Consider the following 10,050-nt stretch of genomic DNA (forward strand, 5'->3'; position numbering starts at 1 on the left):
ATAGGAAATTCCGAGTCAAGTAATGCCGAGTTGTCAGATAGTACATCGATGGCACTAAGATATCATGAGTTGGCAGATCAACACAAAGATGACAAGTGATTGTGATCTTTTCTTAATTAATTGGGGCAATTTCGAACATATTTTAGTAATTTGGCCAAAATCCGTTGTTTTTCCTCTTGAATTTCCATTTTTAGTTATTTTTCCATTTATGGTAATATTTCGGTTGCCGTTTTCGAGGTGATTTTGGATGCGATTTGAGCCTGATTTTTGGCAAGATACTTCTTTTATTACATATTTTATTTTGATATGATTATAGGGATTTTGTTATTTTTGATAAAATTTCAATAATTTCGAATTTTCTCAGCTATATAACCTGACTTGTGGGTTTTATTCATCATTCTACAGTTTAATAAAGTTAAATTGAATTTTAGAGAATTCTCTCTATCTTTGAGCTTTTTTCTTCATATTCCTTTCTTTGAAATATCTATTGTAGCTAACCTGCAGAATAATCGATATCCTGTCTGGCGTCATAACTGTAGTGGAAAATAAGGCAAGAGATCCTCGCCTTAAGCTTCATGTAGATTTGAACCCCGAGTGCCTTCTTAATAACCACTAAGAACAAACAAAAATTGATTGTCCTTTTTCACGTTAAATATCCATTTTAAACTTCAACATTACTTTTGCAATACAATATACTTACCTTTAAGCATACTTTTTAAGCTTTGCTAAGCATCCACTAGTAACTTGACACCAGGTATAACCCTAATCAGTTAGGTCAACTAACTTCTTGGATTAAATTATTTGAATTTACATAAATGAATTTACAAAGTATATCAATGACTTTAAAGGGCGGAATTTGTCTTTTTGACTAGTGGAACAAAAAGGATATTAGAAAATAATAATAAAAAAAATACTAAAAATTGTACTTTATATTGCTGTGTGAACCTAAGTAGGAAGCTTGAATTGACCTTTGTAATAAACAAATGCTTGACAATTTGCCCTTTACCAATTAATAAGGAGACATTTAAAACCAAAAATTCCATTTCATTTCATATCTCTGAAAAATGACCTTTCAAGAATGTTCTTGTTTTTTGTTCATCACTTTCTTCTTCACGTTAAGCTTATTTCAATCCCATAAAATTAGGTACCAAGGTGTTATAGTTTTCGTCAATTCTTAGACAGAGTCGAATTTAGGCGATGTCCATTTCTCATGTTTGAATTTCAGCAATCACTACATCATAGCTAGAAATGATCTCTATCTTTATTGATAGAGCAATCAAAGTAAAACTACAGCAAATGATTATTTCAAAACACACTTTTTGAAGCAAAGACAACGCCCTTCTTCCACATCAAAAGAAAAAGACAAACTCCCATTCTTCCAAGTATATATATCACACACATATAATAAATGTGTCCTGCCAATTTAAAAGAACTACATATTGTCTATAAACTCCTTAAAGTCACATCCTCAAATAACCAACAAAATCAATTTATCTATTAAAAACCTAAATAAGATCATTAAAAAAGAAATAAACTACCAAATACAACTTAGTTATACAATCACAACTTGAACTCTGTTCCATTTGTGCTTTAGCAGATTTCAATGTTGGAAATTTTGTATAATGTCAGACATAAAGTAGTATATACAAAAATTATACACTATTATTCAACTTTCGAATAATAACCATAAAATTAACCATTACTGAGTAAATATATAAATGATCCAATTATTCATTTCTCCACTATTTTAAGATTTTGAAATAATCCTGCTGAGCGAGGCAGCTAGTTGATGGTGGGTCCCGCAAAATTGCTGAAAAGGCTTCATTTCTCAGAAACTCTAATCAAATCCAAGATTGAATGGGATAGTTGCATTTGAAGGAATTTATACCACTTATGTGTGCAAATATGTCTGAAGAGTCTATCATATCCTCTTCTTTCACCATTACCTACAAGCCCAATGAAAAATTAAAAACTTCTAGAAAAATCTTTCGCATTGACTGTGTGAACATGACATCAGGTTAAGAACCGCGCTACATATAGATCCTCGTTTACACCCTTGTTTATAGAATTTACACTTGGCAAGATCACACGCAATTTTTCATGACAAACACAATTAATCCAGTTAGTTTTCTGCCACATATTCATCTGTACACGAGGATGTACAGCTTTTCTGTACAAAAAGCTTTTCCCTCAAGTTGTTAGGTTCATATGACAAGACATTATATGACAACAGATAATGTAAGAATGAAACATAAGTTAATGCCCATTTGTAATGTCGATCACGCATGTCATGTCGAGAACTACAGATCAAACATCTGTGTCTTCTTCATGGTTGCTGCTAGCAGTTCTTGCAGCCTCTCCAAGTTCATCATTCTTTGCGAACCTTCCTCTAACACGAGGCCTGCTATCTGCAAATGTTTTGCGACACGCATACTGCATATATATTTGACCAAACTATATTTGTTAATTCGTATAAATTATATTGTATACATATTTCTCTGCAAACATTTTTAAATGTGTTACCTTTTATTATTATTATTATTATTATTATTATTATTATTATTATTATTATTAATTTAGTAACATTTTTTCCTTCTAAAACAATGTCTTATAGTCCTATTACAAGACAATTAACCCAACTTCCCATTTGAATATTTTTATTAATCGTGCCTAGTCTTGTCCTTTCAACTTCAATACATGTTGTGGAATTTAATTCTAAATAAGATTTTTGTGGTCTCAGTCCCACTTGATGGTTCTGGATTGAAACAAAAGTAAATTTGAGAAAAGAAAGGGCTTCCTATTAATCCGGTAGGCTGTTCATTTGAGATAAAAACAAGTAAAACCTTAAACTAACCGAATGAATAGCTTTATATTTTGCCAAGTTAATTTACTATAGATACCTTATATGCAGTTCTATTCATCGGTTTCAAGACTTTCCTGTACTTTTTATTGTGGAACATTAATACTTGTCACACAGGACACATATACTAGATGATAAAAACAGAATATGACATGTATACATGATGATATATCATACGCATATAAAAATGTCACATAAACATATACATGCAATTCTTTGATTTAAGCCTCCGTTTGAAATGGGAAGAATATATAAAAAAGAGTGACGAATAAGTACGCAGTTGAGAGTGGTTAAAAACAAAGGTGGACTCAAGAACATTATTCATGGGGTGAGGCAGAATTATGTAAAAATTATGGGTTAAAAACTTAATATTATGGACTAAGATTATGTGGGCTACTTTGTAAATGCCAAAAATTAAGGCTTCATTGGGCCTGGGTCCATCCTTGGTTAAAAATGAAATTTAACAATTTATAATTTATTTGTCAAACGAAAACTAAAGTAGAGATATTGAGAGAGAGAGAGACCTTAATTTTCTTACTGAAATTCCTTTCATTTCTTTTCTTCGTGTATTTATGGATTTTCTTTTTCCTTTCTTCAACGAAGAGTTTGCCCACCTTGAAAGTAGAATCTTCCAAGCTCGAAATCTCTTATGCCAAAGGATTAGAATTTGGACCTCCATGGACCATATGCGGGTTCTCGTTATTAAGTGCCTTAATTTTCAAAACAAAAATGAGAAAATAAATAAAATAAGAACTTTAATATGGATTATGCCAACTGGTATGGTCTAGTTGTCGAGTATTGAGTACAGTTATATAGCACCTGAAGATCACTAGAGCAGTTAAAGAGCCTTGATATGGTGTCAGGGAGGAAGAGTCCACAATTATCACCCTGGAAATCTAGTTCTTGAGATTGAAGTTCAGTTCCCATAAGCAAACTACCCCCAGTGAGGATTCTAGAATTCTCAGTAGAAAATGGCGGATTCATGTTGCCTGCAGGAAGGTACTGTCCCATAATCGGATCCAAAATTCCGCAAGAAGGCAAAGAAGAACTCAGCTGTTGGGCGCGGAAGCTCCATTAACACACTTTGATTCCAAACCAAATTATAAAGAATGAGATTTAATGACAATATTGAAGTATACTAGATCACACCACGAAAATACAAGATTGAACTTGTAAAGAAATAACACAAAGGGTAAACGCAGAGGAATGATTTTTATTAATTCAACAGTATGGAGAATACATGACAGACTAGCAATACTGCTTCTATGTTACACTCTACAAACTGACCAAAGGAGCCTCGTATTTATAGGCCAACCCTAGAAGAGTCCTAGAAGGCAAGAAAATATATTACAATTAAGAGACCTAATTTCAACAGAATTTTGTTTCATTATTCAACTTAGTTTCCTTAAGCCCCGGTTTAATATTCTCCTAGTCCAAGTCGAATATGTCTCTTCAAAAGACTCCTATTTGAGTCATACTCCTAAAATTTCCACCTTGAGTCAAATTCCAGTGCTATGAACGAAACTCCTGAATTTCAAAGTCATCTGCATCGAAATTAGCTGGCCGAATTTCCTCAATACACTAACCACTCCATATAAATCAAACACTCATCCTTTGCTCAGCGTCTACAACCGACACCCGAACCCAAACACAGGGTTCCTAATTCCACCAAAGAATTAGTGTTAATCACACAGGGTCGAAGCATACTCTTTAGCAAGAACCAAACCAAATGCTTGATCAGAAGGCCCCTTGCTGGAATTTTCGCCTTCAACGTCCCTAGAAACATCCCAGATATTGTTGATACCATGGTACCTACGCTCAATGAGTCCTACCCCAGCAACTGAACACTGTGTACTCGCTGAAATTGGTGGCTAATCGAAATCACTAACGCTCTCCCTAGCAGTGTTCTAAATCGACTCAGAGCCCAACCAAGAGGTACTGTACCAAACTGAACTTCCACTACGATACTAAACTTGTCCAAATGTCTCCTCTTAACTGATTATGTACTTCCCTGCAAAATGTACAATTGGGATCTTTTCCATCTCTCCAGTACAACTCGGACTCCCTTTCGTACGTTTAAGACTCCACCTCCTCCAGAGAATTTATACCATTTTGCATCCAAAGTATTTAGCAAAATGAGATTCCTTTTCAGGTCAGGAACATGTCGAACCTGATCAATTGTTCTAAATGTTCCATCCCGCAGCCTCAATCTGACTTAACCGATCCCAGCAGTACGACAAAATTGGTTGTTTCTCATTACAACTCCACCTTGCTGAGCAGCCTCATAAGTCTGAAATAAATTCCTATTGGAACACATATGGTGTGAACATGATGAATGAAGAATCTACTCCTCATCCGGCCTAGATTCCACATCAGATACCACGGTCAACATCACCTCTTCGCCATCTGAACAATTCTCAACTGCATTGGTTTTGTCTGAATTCAAAGGTTGTACCCCACAAATTACAGCTAAGTCACCTTTAGCTTGCAACATATCATAATCATTCCGAATATGTCCCTTCCTTTTGAAGTAGTAATAGGTCACATTGCTAAATCTAACTCTCGATCTGCCTCTTCGACGACCACCTTGAGATACAAGAGCTTCCCCATCCCTTGATGTAGCTCCCACCAAATGCTTTATTTTCTCCTTTGAGTGCAAGGCATCATAGACATCTTCTATAGTCTATATATCTCGACTATACAAGATAGTATCCTGAAATGACGCATAAGACTTAGACAGCGAACACAACAGGATCAAGGCAAGATACTCTTCATCGTACTTAACCTCTAACGTCTCCAGATCTGCAACTATTTCCTTGAACACGGCAACATGGTCTTCCAACGACTCTCTTTCCTCCATGTGATGTGAAAACAGCTTCTGCTTAAGAGCCAGATTACTTATAAGACTCTTAGTCATATACAATTGCTCCGACTTCAGCCACAAAGTAGCCGTCATTTTCTCCTTTAAGACATCCTGTAGAATATTGTTAGACAGATGAAGATGAATCAATGAAACAGCCTTCCGATCTTTCTGTTATTTCTCCTCCGTTGTCCAATCAACTAACATCTTCTCAAAACCCAGCAACGCATCGTCCAAATCCAACTGTATTAGAACAGCCATCATCTTTAATTGCCACAAAGAAAATCTTGTTTTGCTATCTAGTTACGGAATATCATACTTCAACCTAGCCAACCTGAAAGAATCTCAACCAATCTATGAAGAGAACCAAGCTCTGATACTACTTGTTGGGCGCAAAAGCTCTAATAACATATGTTGATTCCAAACCAGATTATAAAGAACTGGATTTAATGGCAATATTGAAGTATACTAGATCACACCACGAAAACACAAGATTGAACTTGTAAAGAAATAACACAAAGGGTAAACGCAAAGGAACGATGTTTATTAATTCAACAGTATGGAGAATACAAGACAGACTAGCAATACTGTTTTTATGTTACTCTCTACAAACTAACCAGAGGAGCTTCATATTTATAGGCCAACCCTAGAAGAGTTCTAAAAAACAAGAAAATATATTACAATTAGGAGACCCAATTTCAACAAAATTTTGTTTCCTTATTCAACTTAGTTTCCTTAAGCTCCAGATTAATATTCTCCTAGTCTAAGTCGAGTACGCCTCTTCAAAAGACTCATATTTGAGTCATACTCCTAACATCAGCCGCATGTAAGGAGGCATAGAAGATAAGTGTTCTTCATCATAAGCCAGCGGTAGTGGCAGCAGCCTCAAGAGTGGCACCGAATGTGGTGGCTCAGGAGGGTACTGAGAGATTAATCCATTCACAACATCTCCAGCTGAAATCTGGCTGTTCAGAGAAAAAAGTCAAATTGTTCTTGATTATTGTTCTTGTTGTTGAAGCACTGAGGAACTGAAAAGGTTGGACAAGGGGTGAAGTCTATGGATGCAGAAATATCGTTATCAATATCTTTAGTAGAGTTGAATATTATGGAGAAGTTGCCGTTGTTTTTAGTGTTGGTGGGGAAGATGATGGAGGTGACAGTAGGCTCAGAGGGGTTGGTGGTGGAAGGGGCAGAGGGATGGCCGTCATGATGGCCAACGATGACTTCATTTCATGTTGTAGAATAAGATCCATGGCACTGGTGAAATTACTCATATCTATAGTAATGGTGTTCTTCATTGCAACAATTTGAGCTTGAAGCAACTTCAGAATTTAGTAAAGTTTCTGGAAATAATTCAGTTCACGAAATTCCAAAATTTGAGTACCAATTGGGCTCCCAATTTCTTCCTGAGAAAGAAATGAAAAAAAAAAATTATGACAAAAAATATTGATTAGAATATATGAATAAAATGCCACAAAAAGTGGAACATAAGATCAATATGCTTGTTTTGAACAATCTTCAAATTTTATTTTCCAGAATGAGGGTGGAGACAGATAAAGGGAGATCAAACGAAGCAGCAAATTTTTTTTCTATCCTAAATATGCAATACAAGATGAAAAAATATAGATTGACAAATACTGATAGTCGAGAAACTACCTGCACCTGATTTTTTCAACTTCAATCCATCTGTAGATATAGCTAATTGTCATTTTCAAATTTAATTAAAGTAAATCCATTCCTTAATTCATGTTGTGGTGGAATTCGCAATTCCTTGTAGTTTTTAACTTCTAAAATGGAAAGCATAGGCATGTATCCCTCCACGACCTCCCACGTCTCAAAGAAGCTCAAAGATGAGCTCTAACAGTTTGAGTTTCTTCAAACCAAATTTTAAGCATATCATTTTCTCTTCGGCAAATGCGTTGTCTTTCAATATTAGTACCTGCAATTTTGGGGGCTTGTCCAAAGTTTCCATAGGGTCTTCCTTAAGTTTAGAGCCTATCAAGACCATCTCAATCAGGCTTCGAGTGATTTTATAATGTAGTGGTAGCTGCCCAAGATGCCCATCCATATGCAAGGTGTAGAGAATCTTACACTCGAGTACTTTTCTGAAAACAGAATGCCTTTCTTCTATATAACAGTCAAAGTTTTTGATCTTAATGGAAGGACATAAGATACTTACATGCACAGAAGTCACATCTAAGCAGCGGACAATCTCTTCAAGATCCCCCAAAATCTCTTTAACAGTCTTAGGCAAGTGTCGAAGATTTGTCATTTCAAAAAGATCAACAAAATTACACAGTATACTGTCAAAGTTTTCAAGTATCTCAAGTTCTTTCAAACTGACCAAACACAGTTTATCGTTATTAGGTGTCTGAAACTCGAGTGGAAGATATAGATAAACAAGTTTTAACATTTTCCTCAAGACATTTGGAGTGATTACTTGACTTGAAACTCGTAGATCAAGAATATCCAAGAATGACAAGTTACCTTTTGATGATGGCAATACCCTCAGAATGCATCCTTTGAAACTCAAATACCTAAGGAAGATTAGCCATGTCATTTCGCTAGGTAGACCTCTCTCATGAAAGTCAACCCGTTCAAAAGTTAGAATCCTAAGCATTCTATACCTCTTCATTTTAAACATTCTTTGAGGCCATTCCAACTTCACCTGAGAATCTTGCGGATTCAAGAGTAAGAGAGACTCAAGATGGTTGTTTAGAGAATCTAATTTTGCAATGGAATACCAATTGGAAGCTAGTATTCGGCACTAGAGCAGAAAATTATGAATGTTCAAGAATTTTATTATGTAATGACTAACTTTTAGCTCTTACAGACGATGATGATTTTCGAGCTTATAAATCATATATTAAGCATAGAAAATGACAACGTCCGGTTCAGTTTTTGATGGCCCTTTATGACTATTTTGAGGGACTCTGTTGGTCAACCTTATATTGTAATGCACTTCCTCTTGCCAATTTTGTTGTTAGTGTACTTTAGGCAAAGAAAAAACATTTAAAGTCTCATTGCAAGAAAATTATCTATCCATATCTACTACATCTTGTACCACTTTTTCTAACCTCATTGAGCAGTTTCAAAAGCAACTACTACACAACCTCATGCTATTTCATCATCTTCACATATAGATAGGTAGTCCCATAATCTTTTAGGTATTATTTCTTCTATACGAGTTTCAAATTTGAGTACTTCAAATCACATCATGTGACTTAACATTTTTTACTTCTTTGTTTCCCTCTAAATCATTTGTATTTATCATGATTGCTGATGGCACTTCGATGTCCATGACGTGTGTTGGTTCTGGTAGCGCACATAGTTCACATTTCAATATTTACTGCATCCTCGCTCTCACTATGGATCTTTCCTTTATTAACCATTTATCTTTTTGTTTGATTCCTCCTTCCCCTAGTTTTTATTTTTGACAACCTCATCCTGATCATGTTTTCATTAATGATTTGAGATATTTAATTTCTTAGGGAGCTTTGAAAAATATATAGACTCAAGATATTTTTATTGTAGTGGTTGCAAATTAGCAAAATACTCTACTTTACCTTTTAATCAATGTATTTCTTTTTCTATTACACCATTTGGTCCAGTTCATTGTAATGTGTGGGGACCTACTCCTATTATTAGAAAGGGATGGTCTAAATAAATCTTTTAGACTAGTTAAAATTTAATACTTTGTTATAAATAAGTGTTTTAGATGTGATTTATGTGGGAGTATATTTTTCCTGAATTCTCTAGATTGCTTATTTTTAATGGAACTATACATCAAACCTCTTGTATTGATGCCCCCACAATAGAAGAGTGTTATTGAAAGGAAACATAGGCATATATTTTTATTTAGTTAATAAAATTCCATCCTCTCACACTTTTGTTTGCCGCCCTACAAAATATTACATAGATGCCCTCATGATTATTATTTCTTCAAATTTTTTGGCTGCATTTGTTTTTTCATCATCCAAAAGTACTAGTATAGCAAGTTAATTTTACTCTATGAAATTTTTGTAATTTTAGGTTTTAGCAATGGACAAAAAGTTTATCATTATTTTGATCATATCAACGAAAAACTACGCGTCTCTCATCATGTTGTTTTTCTTGAACATACTTCGTTCATTTCTATTTTTGATAATTCTTATAACATAGCTAACTCTGAACTTATTTGCATTAACTCATTCTCTGAAGACACAGATAGTTTACCCTCTCATTCCCCATGTATTATTGATACTCTACGCACAAGTACAAATGCACCGACATAGAATATCTTAATATTTCCTCTCCATCTATGGTCTCCCATGCACCTATAGGATTGCAG

This window comes from Olea europaea, unplaced genomic scaffold (genome assembly GCF_002742605.1).
Source record: "Olea europaea var. sylvestris unplaced genomic scaffold, O_europaea_v1 scaffold997, whole genome shotgun sequence".
In the NCBI taxonomy this organism is placed as follows: Eukaryota; Viridiplantae; Streptophyta; class Magnoliopsida; order Lamiales; family Oleaceae; genus Olea; species Olea europaea.